Source organism: Spodoptera frugiperda, chromosome 4 (assembly GCF_023101765.2).
Source record: "Spodoptera frugiperda isolate SF20-4 chromosome 4, AGI-APGP_CSIRO_Sfru_2.0, whole genome shotgun sequence".
NCBI lineage: Eukaryota > Metazoa > Arthropoda > Insecta > Lepidoptera > Noctuidae > Spodoptera > Spodoptera frugiperda.
The window spans coordinates 12,335,880-12,353,037 of record NC_064215.1 but is presented as its reverse complement, the minus strand read 5'-3'; the positions used below and the strand labels follow the sequence as shown (position 1 = coordinate 12,353,037).

General features: G+C 38.7%; 1 protein-coding gene and 1 non-coding gene across 2 annotated transcripts in view; one reads left to right on the top strand and one right to left on the bottom strand.

The window, feature by feature from the left end:
• Positions 1-778: 778 nt before the first annotated feature.
• Positions 779-849, bottom strand: Trnag-gcc (transfer RNA glycine (anticodon GCC)). Its single transcript has one exon. It is a non-coding gene; the product is annotated as a tRNA-Gly (tRNA).
• A 5,042-nt stretch (positions 850-5,891) lies between these two features.
• LOC118272430 (frizzled-2) overlaps positions 5,892-17,158 on the top strand; it is a 156,307-nt gene continuing 145,040 nt past the window's right edge. Inside the window, exon 1 of the mRNA XM_050707996.1 lies at positions 5,892-6,465. The gene's annotated coding sequence lies outside the window, so the exon portion shown is untranslated. The remainder of the gene's footprint in view (positions 6,466-17,158) is intronic.

Here is a 17,158-nt window from a genome sequence, read left to right as displayed (position 1 = left end):
GTTCATCTCACACTTCAATAATTGAATGATTGCCGTCTATACATTGATGTGATTTTATTTTAAATGCATTCAACTCTAGTTACCTAGAACAAAGATACAAACGAATCAATTCGATTTCGATTTTAGCCATATTTGTCCCATTGCATTGTTAAAAGCGACACATGAAAAAAGACCAGTCTAACTACACCCACCACTTAAAATAACATTACAATATATTGACTATAAAACTAACCTACAAAATACACTCCCCACACAGTAAGACGTGTACAAAGTGCACCCCAAACCGCGCGGCGGCGGCGGCGTCGCACCCCGTGACATATTTTTAATTAAACGCCACTTAGATAGACGCGCGGTAGATCCCACACGATCTATTGTAGCCTTTACCCGTTATGATAATGTGGCTACACCTTTATATCGTGACGTCATGTGTAGCCTGTGTATATTTTTGTGCCGTTAATAATTTGTATAGCAACACCGACGGAGAGGATTACGTTGCTATTGTTAAAATGGCAGGCGTTCATTAATGGTGATTTTGTTTTTATTATGCAGGTAATGGTGTTAGTGTTTTGTTAATAAGTGTGTATGAATGAGGAGTATAAATGAAAACAATAATTTTACAGTGATTAAAATATATTTCATGTTCGTCAGATCTATCATAGTTATTAATAATAGTGACTATTACCAAACCGTAATTACAAAATTTAAAAAAAAAAACGTAAAAAGATCAAAACTTTACGGAATAAATGAAAGAAAAGTAAAAAAAATCCAAAAAGATGATTGCATCGACCGGGAATCGAACCCGGGCCGCCCGCGTGGCAGGCGAGCATTCTACCACTGAACCATCGATGCTTATATTAGACGGTTGAAATAGCTCTTCACGTACAACAATTTAACTGTTATTATGAATGATATGAGAAAGATTATTATTGATAAAGCTATAAATAGTCTAAACAGATAGTAACGTTATGTAAACACAGCGGTAACATTTAGTTAACATACGACTCCGAGGCATAATTATAATACATACTAATGAAATGTAGACGATAGTTCTACTTTACCGTAATGTTACATCTTTTAATTTTGAAGGGGTAGGCAGAGGAGCATAATTACACATACATTAATTGTTTACATACATTTCCACATTTAGCTTCGTGTTGCTACTGTCATTTTTAGGAAAATTCGAAAAATAGGTCGAACCTTTAACATTGCTCGACCCGAGGATCGTACCTGAGACACTTTACTAGGCAGTCACTCTCAAAGCAAGAGCAATGAGGCCGTGTCGGTGTAAAAGTTCTATTTTATTCATTAAGAAATAATGTAATTACGTCATTAAACAGCAACCAGCACATAAGCGCATTATAAACAAATACACGCTGTATAATCCATTTAGCAAACTTCCGACACGGGCCCGTGCTGTACCGTGCCGGCTGAGCCGCGGATACGGCCGCTGCGGCTCGGACGCGGCAGATAGCGGCGCCGGATGCCGGCCGACCGGCGCGTACGGCCGATAACCAACCACTGTGTACAAACACACGTACAATAAGTATAGGTGTGTGTTTAGTCGTGTTAGTTGATTGAGTTGCTTATCTTCACGCGTTGTGACTCGGGATGAGTGAGCAGGAATACTAGTGAGATAGGGACTGTTGCAGTTTGTGTCTGTATCTGTGTTCATTGATAATGTATTGTATTGATCCGTAGGGATATTGTTTTAGATGCCTCATCTAAGACATAAGATAGGCAAGCTATGGTCAGGTGTTTCAGTGTACAAATTCTGTTAGTATGTGGTAGACCAAACTCCGAAGGTTGGCTAGTAAGACGAAGTATTAAAAAAATCCGTGCTGTTTTGTTTGCTTACGTATTCAACCCTCTAGTATGGAAGACGTGCCCCCTATAGAGCAGCGCAAGCACCTCTTATTGGATTATGGTGAGCCCTAAAATGTCCATGACCTTTCCACCGGCGGGCGGCGGGCGGCGGCTGGTGTCTCTCAGAACTTAATCACAGTTCGTGCTCACACCGGCTGCTTCCACTCCCAGCGCTCAATATGCAGTGTAAACAGTCCGGGATCCCGCGCAGATGCGATCCCGCGGGATTAGCGCCGGGACGCGTGCGCCGTAATCCCGGGGCGCGGGATTAAGGCGATGTGAAATTAATTGCTCATAGAGTTGGGTCATGATTGTGATTAATTTGTAAGGATGAACGTTCGAGGGCGGAGTTTTATATCTGTGCTGTGGAGCAGACTGTGTCTGATGTACCGGCTCTGGGACCGTTGGTATTTGACCTCTAGCTAATTGGCTAACTATGGAAATTCTTAATATTTCAATGTAAACCTAAAAGGCAGTCAATGTTAATTAACTAAGTTATGAAGGGCAGATGGCAGTCGATTCACCTTCATTACGCCTGCTCGATAAGATTCTGAATAAAACTGTTATTATAACTGTAACGGCTAGGTACCCAAGTACACGATTCAATTACCAAATTACACTTTAATGTCTGAAAGTTCACTTAAAAGAGGATTAAGTTCGTGGAAACTACACAGATTCTAAAGCTACTAACATAATGCTCACTAAACCTACAATTACAAACTTAGGTCTTGTCTTACTTACGTAAACAAAGTCCTAAAGACACGATCACAAATAAAAAGGTTTCTATAACTTGACAATGTTATTGTAACCACAAATAAAAGATTTCGCTTCACCGCGGTGACATTTCCACAGTTTTGCGTTTTTCTACCGTCAACCGTCAATTACTCCATAACGCCATAAACTTCCCCCATCTTACACACGCACACGCATCAAGCAATACAAAACCAGTTTATCATGGCCTCGCTTTGTATGATCTTTCTTCACATTCAAAGGTCAGTTTATATTAGTTATGCATAGGTTGACGTGCAGCCGTGTAGCTTACAGGAGACAGAGGAGCAACGCCATAGTTTATGGGGTGTCGCACACCGTGGCGTGGCCCACCGTCGTAAATTAACACTCGTATTTGTTATTGTGCATGTACAACATGAACTGTATGGGTGTAGCTGGTTTATGGCGCCCTAATTGGTCGCCAGTAAAAGGTTTTATTATACTTTAATAATAATTATTACTTAGTTACATCATGGTGGTTGTGTTATGTGTACTCGTCACTTCCTCGTGCTGAAAGATTGCTGTTAATTTGGGTCAACTTTGTATTAAATTCGGGGACATAATTTGTCCTTTATAAATTACTGGGCTACGTACAAAGGATAGTGATTGCTGTAGACATCTATATAACGATTAACACAGATTCTAGATAGGCATATGTAACAAATTAGAAAGCATGAGTAAATACTTCGTACATAATACATTTCACAAAATGCCAATATCATCGAACAAACTGTTTGGTAACAAATAGTATCTCGATGTGAGCAACAAATAAATAAGCGTGTAACTGGCCGGGCACGTACGAGTGCTGTCTGTAAAGTTTACTAGTGCGTGAGTACTTGCCAAGGGATCCGTTTGAAGGGCGCGCCTTTCAATCCGCTCAGACGGCCGGATTAGTCACCGACTGTCCTCCTCATCCGGACGGGTCAAGTCTAGGCCGCCATGTAGCCAGACACATTTATTGCGTAGGTAACGACATGTTCTATATTAGTCCTCAGACCCCGACTACTATTACCCGTACCTACGACCTTCCAGGATTAATATTGAGTCCAGATCAGCAAGAATTTGGCTCAGTCCGCTATTCAAAAACATGATTATCCTTTCTTGAGCTCCTTGTGTATAAATATTCTAATATCTGCTGATACGATTCTCCTTGAATCTCATTTATATCCAAAGGTCCTCATTTCCCTCGAGGTCTCGTCTTCAAACATATTAACTTCAACAGTATAATAAACACGAGCCTCCTCAAACAATCGACGTTCATTCAATCGCGAATGAAAGAATTTGAATATAAAACACGTTTCAAATACAAAACGAGAAATTATTTTTTCATAAAAACAGCCGAAACATTTGACGGCGGCCATAATGCGAGGAAAAATAACGAATCATCAGTCCCCCCCCTCCACATACCTTTTGGTAAAGAGAGAAAAACTTTGCGGAATGGAGAGTCGCATTGTGCGCGCCGTGAACGCGGACTTTTTATTCTAACTCCACTTAAAAATTTAACAGTGTCGTTTGAAAAGGTCGCCGTCAAGTGGCGCAACAGTGGCGACACTGAAAGCCCCCGCCTCTAGTGTAAAGGAAAATAAAAAATTACATATTGAATTCAATTCGTGTTGCTGAGCGACACCGCGACACCGCGACACCTCGCTGCTCGCTTTATTACAGTAACAAGTAATGCGCTTATGTTCCGCTGACAACGCGGTACTGGGCTTTCAAGAGGTCTGCTATTTTATTCTCGAGTTTTTAAAACAACTAAACATGGCATAATAATGTTATGAAAATGTATTATCAGACATGAACAAAACAGATATTAACTGGAGCGACGATCGCAGTAAGTTACAAATTAAAAAAATCTTTTAAAATTTTAGTTCACACACTTTTACTAAATTTTATTTTAAAGTTGAATTCTAAGGACATGTTCTTATTGTAGAACCTTTCCAAAGTAACCTTAACACTTTATATATATAGGTTGATCAAGTAAATTACATTTGAATACATAGACACAGAGCAATAACGTGATTAGCATGTAGCGCGCTGTAATCCAGGCACAAAGGACGCAGACTGCGGGGTAACGAGTTCTCTCCCGGGCTGATTGATCGAGCCTGCGGGCGACTGACTGTATCGACTACTCAGCCACTGATAACCAAATGGAATTGCTGTTGATAACACACGGCTTTGGCTTAGACTATTGTGAGGTCGTAGGTATCTATCGGTCTAACGTCTTAGTGTTTGGGTAAATGATACGTGTTTAGGTACAATGTGAAGAAATATATATTAAAGCCATTTACTTCTATGCTTGCAATAAAAATGTGTAGGTGCAGAGAGATCAGTATTTGCTGAGCTACATTTTTATTAAAATCGTGCGCGAAAGAATATGGTGAACTAAATACATATTGTATATTGCAAACAAAAGGGAAAAATGCTATAAAAACAATCATGAAAGGTTAATATTTAGATAAAATCTCCTTTTATTGAAACTTGCCTTCCCTTCCCAGAAACGCCCTTTCTCTAGAACTCTAGATTATGTGAAAGTCACCCATGGCTTTCTTTATATAGGGCATAACGTGTTAATATTAACTGAAACCTTCGCAAAACAGGCGTTAATTTACTACAATTATGATGTCTCACAATAAATCCGTAACAAGTGTGTGGAAAGCAATAAAACTGCGAGTTGCTCGGGAGTCACTCGTCGCCTATTAACAAGTGTTAACACAATCCCCTGGTTAACGCAACACGCCGCAATCATTGCCGGCTGTACGCTAGTGTCGCCCCGTGACCCCGCTTAACTTTACGACAAATAAAAATTTTACGACTTTATTCAATGGATCGCTGTTCCTATTAAATACTAGTTGTAACTCGCCAAGGGTGGGTGAGGGGAGCTTTTTCAACTTTTATGACGTATAATTATTTCAATGTAGGGATCTAATTCTATAGCTTTATGGTGTAGTAAAACTAATGAGTAAACAAGTTGTAGATAAACGGTGAAGTGTATTGACTAGTGGGAATTTTTATGGGCCTAATATAGAGAGGTTTTATGATGTCAAAGAGGGTGTGAGTTAATTCGAAAGTTAGAGTAATGTCGTCTAATAAAGATTTATATTGTTAGGGTTTACTTTGATTATAGTAAAATAACATTGTTATTAATTAACAGAACATTATCAAGCAATCTATCTTTCATTACACGGTACTAGTAGTACAGTAAGTACGTACGCAAGTAGTGGAGGATTTAAAGCGCGGCCTGCGAGCGCCGCGCTCACTCGCCGCCCAGTGACTACGGCGCCCGCCCGCGTACTCCGCCCGCCCTACGATACGACACGATACGCCGCCGAAAATCGACGATACGCCCGCGAAAATGGAATACGACAAATAAAATCACGAACATTTTTAGTGTTATTCAAGTAGTGTTTCTCTAATAGTTTTAGAATTAATATTATTATATCGGTAGTGTATTAGTTTTTCTTATAATCTATTAAACTAACTTATTAGAATTATACTCATAATAATAAAATTAACTCTACTGACTCCCGTATACAAGTAATAATCATAAAAATAGTTTTTAAAACGTACTGTTTAACGATAAAAATAACTATAAAGTTAAACAATAGTTTGGTACTTCTTTACTGCGATGTTTGGACAACACAAACAAACTGTGTGCTGATGGACTTATGAGTACCACGTCGTCGGAGCTAATATAAACTGTATGTTTAAGGGTGTAGAGTGTATAATCGTGTGTGTTGATGCTAGGTAAGGTGTTCATGTAGAATATTTACAAGATCAGTAGTGTTAGGCTAACGGTGTGTGTATGTGTGCGTGTGTGTATTGGAAGGCGATCAGGTAAGTTTATAGTTTCGCAATAAAATACATTATCGTTTGTTTCTGCTTCGGTTCCAGAACGGATTTATTTTTATTGCTGTTTAATTTGTTCGCCACTGAACATGTAACATGGGACACTATTTTTATAAAATTAGATTCAAGTTTAATTTTACAATTGATTCGTAAAATTCCGGTTTGTCATTGAGTTTCAATCGGCTTGTCTGTGGACAAATATTTTTGCAATATATAAACTTATCACAAGTTTTTTTGGTGTAACATAATTAGTCAACATGGTAGGTATAAAATAATTATTTTCGCACATTAGAAAAGATCTGATAAATCACATCTTCAAACAAACTTTTATGAACGTCGAAAATAATCCAAAATTAAATGCACACTCAGACAAAACATTAATCATACTAAAATATAATTACACTGAAAATGTAAAGGAATAATACACGAAACAAGTGAAAAGCGCAGCCTTTCTGATCTGTTTACCGACCGTACAAGTCATTAGTGGTAATTGGCTCAAAAATAAAAAAGCACACATCCTGTAGTTCATGTGCATTTTTGTAAGTTGGCAACACTGCGCCGGATGTACTCACAAAACACAAGCGACGTAATGTTTCCTTTATTTGTAACGTTTTTGTTAATTAATGGCTGGGAGTTAAAATAGAACGTGATGCTAATTTTGTTGATGTACTCAAGTACAAAAACGCACAAGATTTTGTAGTCTTGGTAAAGGTGGACGGATAATCTTATCTGATGGTCAATGACCGCCACTAACTCTACGTACTAATTTCAATGTACCTATTTCTGCTCGTTGAAGATAAAAAAAATGTTAATTGTTGTTAAAGTTTTTTCAAGTAGCCAAAGTGACACACTCACAATATAATTTTAATTAGAGATGAAAGCATAGTTTAATATACGATGTTACAGTCTTTAAAAGACTTATTCTTAGATCAAATCTTGAAAATACAGATCACAGGATAAGACTCACAGTTAGAGAAAAATCTAACTACTGCAAATCGCTGTTACCATATTTTAACATAAACATAATATAACAGCATTCAGATTCAGATACATATAATTTTAAATCCTTTTACCTTAGCAACAGTTACAAAAAAAAAACAATCAGAAGCAAATTGTTTTCTATATCCTATAAGTGTTGTGGGTAAATTAATTTACGAGTAAGTTTATGCCGCACGTGGTGAGGTCCGGGATCCCGGGACTCGGTGCGTGGCGTCCCGGGATCGTCTCATTGTGATGCGGGACCGCGCTGTCTTAACAAGCCCCTCTCGTGTCAACCGCTCTATATTGTTCTTTATTTCAACACCCAGTTGTCGATTGTTTTTATTGATACCCCCTTACTTCATGGCTACCACAAGACCATAAGATCGAAGAGTTTTGTTATTTTAGGATAGTGATGGAAATGGGTCTCCTGAGGACTGTCTCTTTTATTGACTACCTCGGACGATTGAGTGGGTGTAACAGAGAGTCTCTCTATGTAGGTTTTGCTATTTAAAATTTAAGTTAGTGATGTTAAAATTAAAGTTTTCTTCGAAATAATTAAATTCACCGCTCTCTACCACTACCCACACAACGATATTCACGAAAGTACTGTATAAACTTGACAAAAGTATTTAATAGAAGTTTTCTTTAATTGTATTATTCTACAAAACATTATCAGTGCCTCTAGCCAAATGTCTCTTTAGCGTTGGTCGACAGAGAGAGTAGAAAACTCAATGTATGGGGATGACACTGACAAGTGTCAAAATTTATGTCAATCCTGTACAATTTAGTTTTCTATTCTACAAGTAGACATGCGCTAAATGCCATTTGGCTAAAGGCTCAGGACTCAATTACTAAACAACACAATACACCACAAATTGACAATAACTAACACGGAATCGAATCAATGACCCGCCATTACAGGACAACAAGCTGCTGATTCCAATCAAGGGTTGATATCAAATCAGTGGTTTTTGTGAAGATATACCGCCACAGCCACAACACTACATGTACCAATACCCACCACATTCAGCCTGTCAGCATTTAGGATTCCGTAGGCAGCGTCCAATCACGCAGCATTGTGCCCGCGGCCGGCACAATTAAATTACGCGGGTTCCGTACGACTACTGAATGCGAATCGTGCTGGACGATGCACGTGTGTAATGATTTGTACCCCTCGGTAGGTCAATATGGGAATATTCTACATAGACAGTGCGTTATATTAGTTCGGAAATGTTAGTTGCTAATGCTGGTTATTTTATTAAAACCAAAGTAAATTAACTAAAATAAAAATAGCATACGAAGTTATTAAATAGTGATGTTATCTAAACATAATTAAGAGTTAATGTTACTTAACCTCAACTTAAGAAGAGAAGCAACAATTTGATTGTTTCACAACTAACTTTATAAATAAAATCGAACCATAATGTCACATCTTGCTATGTAAAATAACACATACCTGGGTATTGTATATAGCTATCGTTTTGTTTACCTTCCAAAGTGAAAAGAATCTCAAATAAAATAACCGGCTAAAATAAACACAGATATATTTTAACTGTATTTCCATTGGTAGCAACCTTTTGAATCCCCAAACCAAATAGGATTATGTGCATACATACATATTTCACCGCCCGGCGTCCGCTGCGATAGGGTTGACCCAATATATCTCTCTCGATGCTGGGGGAAAGTTCATTTTGTACAAATCTGTCGATATTAACAAAATGAGCAATGGTGCAGCAAAACGCCATATGCGTTATACAAATCAATGGGACCATTGTCCTGCATTTAATATTTCTACAATATAATAACGTTTCGCACACCATCGACATATTGTCAACACATCTGCGAGCACTATACAATATACATGATTTATTAAAAGAAAACAGTTCTTATTTAGTTACACGTATAGTTGTAAACGGATCTGTCAATCGAAGTATGATGAATTAAGTGAAAATTTACCTTATTACCATTGGCTAAATTGTATTTTGCAAAGTTTGCACAAGTGTATCGAGTGAAAATGATGAATTAGTGGTCGCAGATGTTGGCGCTTCGATCGCGCGGCGTCGGTGGATGATTGATGATCGGAATGACGGCTCATTGCCAGTGTACGATACACCGCGCTGATACTGTGTGGGAAGGGAAATGGAGGGAATCAGCTGCCTATCTCGGGGAAACCGAGAGGAGGGGGACTTAGATTACAAGTGAAAGGGTCATAATAGATAAAGATGTAAAGCGACTCATAAATCATTCTAAAGAAATAAATAATTATGACATTGACATGATTTTTGTAGCCAAAATATTGCCAAACGGTTTAATATTTCTTGTAATTTTAATCAGAATTATGTCCTTACACAGAATGTATTATAAGCAAGTTGTCAATAACAAGACTTCTAAATTGTTTGTTAAGGCAATTTCAGGAAAAGAAGCCGCCAGCCGTTGTTTTTATTGTCAAATACTTGGGCTTTAATAAAACTATCAAAGACTTATCTCTCTACTCCGCCAAAATAGAGTCGCTCCAACGCCTCCAAGATTTATTCACCCAAAACCAATTGCATTCCAAAAAATAAGCCCGGAGTGCGTTTCCTCCACCCTCCCTACGGCTCCCTTACTTTGGGGACGCCATGCGCCACCTTTATTAAACCGGATAGACCAAGAAAACCGCTTCAAAACAGAATCCAACTTATTATAATATAAATGGAAAATTCGCCGTGACGTGACTGACAGGCACATTCACGCCGGCAATTAAAAGGGGTGGCCAGCACCCTGCCATCCATCACACTGGATTATCTGACGACACTATTATTATTAGCAGTCGCCGATAACCGGTTTAATCCGCATTTTGTTCGGCTATTTTCGACAGACATCGGGTTTTTGATCGGCGTGGGGTGTCGCGCGCTTTGTGTGGAGAACAGCTTTATTGTGCCATTCTGCACGTTTCATATTAAACACATAACACGTCAATGACTTGCAATAATATAGGGAAATTAAATAAAAACGGACTTCTTATCGGCACGCTTTTGTTGTGAAAATGTCATTAGCTAATTGACAAGTATGAATAGGAACAATTGATTTAATCAAGAGATTGACGTTCTCAAAAACAAAGAATAGGCGTCCTGTATTGGAAAATTTGGAATGAGAATAGAAGTGAACAAAGAAATGGCAATAAATATTTATAAGGCTGGATGTCCAGAGACAATTATCGTGAAGGTTTTACAAAAGGTGAGTGACGCTATGGTACGTTTTATTTCATTATCATGGAATTGTCGGGCTTCATAGAATTATGCTCTCATTGTCCCGGGACGTCAAGTGTTGGCGTGGAGAGTCAATCCGGGAAATTATTTTTGTAATTCTTTAACGTTATTTCTTTTACATTCAGAACGTTTCAATATCCGCTCTCATTCCACTTGAGGCGTTTATTAATTTATAATTTACTTGTTAGACGGAGTAGACTTCAATTCAATATTTATTATTAAGTAAGACTATCATTTCTACAGATGTTGAATATTGATATTAATTTGTACTTTCAGTTAGTTGATGTTTTTTTAAACTTTCTTGTATGCACTCAGCATACAAGCATGACTGCTAGCTAGGATTCTTGCTTAAAGGGTCAGAGTCAGTAAGAGTCTGACACTCCGTATTGCCTCGCCCAAGGCGGGAGAAGTCAATGGATGATTCTGATTAGGTTCTAGAGTTCAGCATAGTTCAATTAGCATTTTCACTAAACGTGTGTTAACGTTAGACCGATGCAATTTCGACAAGACAGGACAAGTTTTCTCGACTATACGAAACAAATACCAAGATAATTATTAACATTTTAGTAGATATGTGAATTCCTCGCAGCTCGTATGTAATGAGTAGTTGTCTGTGGCGGCAATTTGCGCGTCATCAATATCTCGCGTGACAGCTGTCAGTGGCACGAGTGCTGGTGGCAGTGGCTCGGGCTCTCGCTGGATCATGGCGATGTAGGCTTAATGAGATACACTTATTAATAACGCGTCGGTTTGTCGCGATCATTAATAATTTAACTAATACCTAATTTATTAATGTGATGAGTGTCTATGTGATGTAAATGATATAGTTTGAACTTATTACTTGAACAGCAATAAACGTACTGCAGTAACGTATACGTTGCTATTAATTCACTTACATTATTTCAAATTGCTACAATGATGTTCTAAAATTTAAATGTTTAATGATAATAAGCTCTTCTTTACTTTGGCTTTATAACACGTGTAGTTTGTTTAACTTTATCTTCATATGTTGGGGGGGTCTTCTATCTTTTTACTTTACTTACCTTATAAGGTATTATAACCGATGTTTATATCGCTTTGTTAAATGTAACTGTGCATGATGCCCAAAACTGCACAATTGGCGCGGTGGCTGGGCAATTGTTGCCGTGCAAAAGTTTAAGGCGATTACAACAGTTTCAACTGGCCGTAGTCGGGTGATCCATAATTTGTTCCGTTTACGGGTTTGGGTGTCACTGTGAGTGAACTTGTATGTTTGTAAACGGACCCATGACACAGAAGAAAATTTAGTGTGGGGCAATGTTTTTTTCTTCAAAAAAAAAAAAACTGGAACACAATACATAGTGCTGTAGTTATTTATGCTAATTGTTGACACCATTTTTCAAAAGTTTAAGGCATTACAACAGTTTCAACAATGGCCGTAGTCGGGTTTATAATTTGGTTCCGTTTACTGCGGGCCAGTGAGAGTTAACTGTGAGTTATATCTGTAGCTGCTAACTGATATTCATGGCGGTAACTTTAACTGTTCCTAGCAGTTATTTATTGTGTCTACTTTATCCTCGCGCTTGTTTTTCTTCAAAGGGAAAATTACTTGAGAACTTTATCGTTCTAATTCGTTAATTTATTAAAATGTCAACCGTCTTTGCCTATTTTTTAAATAATTTAAACATAAAATGGCCTAGATACTGCTATCTCCACAAATAGGGAATTAGTTTCGAGTAACTGTATTGTAATTAGGAAAGCCTCAACGACCTAAAAGCCTAGTTCTTATCTTTGTGTTATTATTGACAATAATTGCCTAGCTCGAATAATTGTGGCGTGTATTTATATATCCTATATGTTTACTTGACTTGCTGAACAAACAAATCATCATTACTTACTTTAGCCAACGTAATAACTCGCAGAATACATAATATTTGCAGAATCCCTGAGCCTGAAGTAACATGAGCCACCAAATATGTAATATACACAAACAAATTACATCAATTTATCTCCAGGAGCCGTGGGTGCCTTCGTGGAAGCTAAGCGGTATTGATGATCAGGTCGGGAGCCTGGCTCCGAGTTATTTATGTCTTCCACCATCCACCATGCTCATCTCCAGCCAATGGGGCGGCCTCATTTGAATACGTGTGTTTTTCTCCCCGAGCCTTATTTATTGATCTGATTTGTGGCTGATTTCGCTCGTAAGATTTTATGATGGGCATGATATAGTGGGCGACTAAGTGCCTTTATTTGATGCCAACTATTGACTGAGGAGCTTTGTAAGTTATTGTGGCTGACGTTGATATCCATTTTTCATTGGAGCAGGAAAATCTATACTTTGATAAGTTTCTATTTGGTCCAACAGCCGATTAGTCGGTGTATAGTTGCCGTCCCAATCGCACAGTTTTTGAAGTGCCGCAACAAACACGTTTAAAAAAATAGTTACATCTCTGCCTAGGGCTGCGCGAAATAAACAGCGCTGTTCAAAAGGAAAGTTTGTTTGATGAAGGTTGCGTATCTACAGCACCCATAGTGAAGTCTACCTACTGGTACACATGGCCAGCCATATCTGCGTATTTTTATTAAACAATTACGTAAAGCCGCTGCGGATTACTCTAATAAGACGTCGTCGATGGAGCGTGGACTAGCGAGAATTGCTTCATTTGTGAACCTCCCCCCCCGCGCCCGCGCCCCGAGACATCCAGTAATTTCCGGACTACCCTCTGTTCGGTTATTCCCTACTTTTTCCTCCTCTCAAATCTGGTAAGAAGGTATTAGAAGATTAGACGGACCGCCAGAGGCTTCGTGAACTCCAAATTATATTGATATTGTATGTGTCTCACGTTTTTCTTAAGAAGTGAGGCGTACCACCATATCTTTCGGTCTCTATTGGAGTTCTACGTGAATACAGCCGGTTACATTTTGGGAGGATATTTCCCTAGTACGAGTAATAATACAAGAGAGTTACTGCACATAATTGGAAGCCTTGTTCACGAATTCAAACGCAGGGAAGCGTCATCAGCATCGATACGACGTTGCAATTCTCTGCGAGAGAATCCATTGACGCAGGCATTTGATCAAACGTCGGTCTATGCTCGAACACTATCAAAGCAACGAGCATCATTTCAAATTTGGAACGCGCGTGACATGTTCGGTGTGAGCGTGACGTCACAGCTGCCGGCGAACAATTCCGTTTTGTTTGATCGCGTTTTGTTTCTCCACGTTGAGTGGATGTTTTTATTTGCGTTTTGTTGCGTTGCTTTGTTTCATCGTTTTTCTATTGTTTGTTCGATTGGTTTTCAGTGGATTGTTGCACTTTTTATTGGTGTTGAAGGGGCGTAGATCATGCCAGCGATTGATTTTATTCTGAAATGATACCGGTATTGTTTTTAGATATTGTATCGGTGATTTATGTTTATCCGCAGCCGAGGGAAATATTTCATAGTCGATCTACATGTGTGTGTTTACGTATGTATGTTTGAAATTCTATCGTGCTTTGATAAATATGTATAACGATAAGTGCTATTGAATTAATGTAGAACAAACCTTACAAAAACAGTTTTCTTAAGAAAAGATTTAGACAAAAATACTTAACTGGCTGACTCCGTCCATTAAAGCAATTCAGCGGCCATACAATGGAGGAGGAAAATAAATATCATTCAGGGTATAATGGGCAGGTACTGTTTGAGGAAACTGGGGGAAATCCGTGGGAAATCGAGCATTTGTGCTGCGTAATAGCGGCGTGTCACGATGACCACGTACTACTGACACCGGAGCCCTGCGTCATGCGAGCTGTTAGTGTTGCCACATTGAAATATATTGGAGAAGCCATATTGTTTGTGTGGAGAAATTCTGTTCATGATTAAATGGTTAAAAGAGAACATTAAATTGTGTTGGTTGGTTTATTTAACTACGAAAAATTGTTTGCCCTCATCATTGAGTGCATTATTTTCATGTCATTGACTAGCTTTTCTTAATCAATATTAGTCATTCAGACAGCCCTACTCAGAGATATTTAATGGTTACTTAAATGATACCTTAGTAACGAAAACAATTGATAAGGACTGGGTTAAGTAACCATTAAATGACTGAGTACGGCGGTTAGTCACTAGTAACTATCCAACTGAAAAATATTTCATTAAATAACTCGTTCATGACTATTAACAGTTTTGTATAACCGCTTATACTCAACGCCACCTGTTCTCTTTTAAGAAATAGTACCGAGTGGATCTTCTGCACCTGTCTGTATGGTATCTGGTCCGTCGGGTTTCACTTAGTGCGGGTATCATTAATAACGTAAAGGTTCCGAAAGTGCGGCGCTGCTCCAACTGCTCGTGTATTCGAGGATCTGCTTGCTAATGCTGGAGATAAGTACAGGCGATCCGATACCTGCTCCACTACCCGCAGGATGATTAATTGAATCTGTATTTTGTGAATTATGTGTTTTTTGCGGCTTTTAACGAAGACTTTAGTTACAAGTAAAGTGTACCGATTAAATATAAATTAAGTAATAGTTCAACGGTCAGTTGTCTGACCGTATAAAACGAACTTGGAACAAAATCGAGACAAATCTTATTACACCTCAACCTTTTTGTAATACGTTATCACATCACATCAACAGCCTATTAGTGGCTACTGCTGACCTAAAGTCTCTTCTCGCACGGAGAAGGTTTGAGCATTAATCACCACGCTTGCTCAATGCGGGTTGTCGATTTTAAACTTGTAATTAGAAATTATAAGCCCAGGTTTCCTCATGATGTTTTCCTTCACCGTTTGTCAGTGGTGTCTAAATAAACCTAAATACGTTATGCCTAGTACAAACCTCGACCTTATCGCAAAACGCTACTTAAGATTCTTAATTCAAAATCCTATGAATACAAACATAACATAATATGTCGCAACGATCGTCTTCTCATTTCATCCACGTACTGAGTAATCCTGGCTTTTCTCAGAAGGCCTTGGAAAGGTCAGCACGTTAGAGGCATTATGAAAAAATGTATATAGTAACAGCCATGATTACAGGCTCCTAGTAAATCCTATCTCGTTGCTTCAGTTTACGAGGCAGACAAAATGAGCGCTATAAACAAAACGTGAGGTGAATGCTGCCACGGTTTGTACTACGACGTGTGAACTACGGAGCTACGGAGCTGGTGGAGTGTAGCTCATGTGTGATATGTTATGGTGCTTTATTATCTGGTATGATGATTCGGATACTTTGTCTTGTTGTGAGTTATAAATTAAGTGTAACTTTGACTAATAGTGAAGAAGCTGTCCTGAATGCACTATCTAAGTTTTAATCAATTACAGATAGATTGATCTAAAAGCTGCATGTTTTTAAATGGAAGTCCATGAAATGAAAATGACGGAAGTTCTATCAGTCTCCCGGTACTCGCTTTATCTTTAATGAAAAAGAGTTTAATAAATAGAGCACTCGAGGAAATCCGAAAAATTTCCCAACTGCAATAACTTCACCACAAAAATTATGAAAGCCGGCCGCGCTGGCCAGTCTTATAATCCTTACTAAAAAATAATCCTGGTAGCGTGTCGGGTTAGGTCAAGTCGTTTGTCATCCGGGCGGCTCCCCCCCACGCAGGCAGCTGGAGGGGGTTGAAATATGCCACGTTTTCACTTTTTTTATCCACTTCCTCGTTGAGTAAGGCGTGTGAATAATTTAAGTGGGCTTTTGGCCGCGGTGCGTTTAAAAAATGAACCCACGTCACTTTCTGTTTCAGTGGTTACGATAAAAGGGGTGCCGCGTATACTGCGCGGTTACTGATAACTCGCGCCGTCCATCTTCTTGGATAATTCGCGCGGAAATTGATAAAAGTTGGAAACTGTAATCTAGTGAGCGACACTTCAAACGATATCAAGTAGTTTTGGGTCTCTGAATTGTTTTTTCCTTTTAATATGAAGAAACTTTACTTCATGTGGTACATATAGACAAAATATCCACTGTTTTGGAATAATGCTACATTTACTACGTTTCATTAGAAAATAGTTTATATGGCCGTTAAATTAGTTGATCACTAAACACTGAAACTGGTTTGCTACTACAAGTGTATTTTCAGTCACACAATCAACGAAATCTCCAGGTTCCACGTGAGCATCTGGTGTCTAAATAAAATATTTTTACCGAAAAGTGTCTGTAGGCTACTTTAGAAAAGTGGCTAATACTACCTTTGGGAGGCGGCAGGTGGCTGGTGGCTTTAAAAATATAACTTGGTGACGAGACTCCGAGGCTGTACTTTCCGAGTCTATTTTTAATTTTCTATCTCGTAAGAGAGGGTAGCGCACTCTGTGACCTTTGCGGGAACATTTTGATGGTTTTTAAAAAGTTTCTCCGTTAAACCCTCGTTACTTATATAGTCATATCTCGGCCTCTCGTCCTCCGGGAGCAATATAAAACATATTGTTATGTGTGTGTGTGTGTGTGTGTCGTGGGCTCTGGCTACACAATCCACACATATTACAAG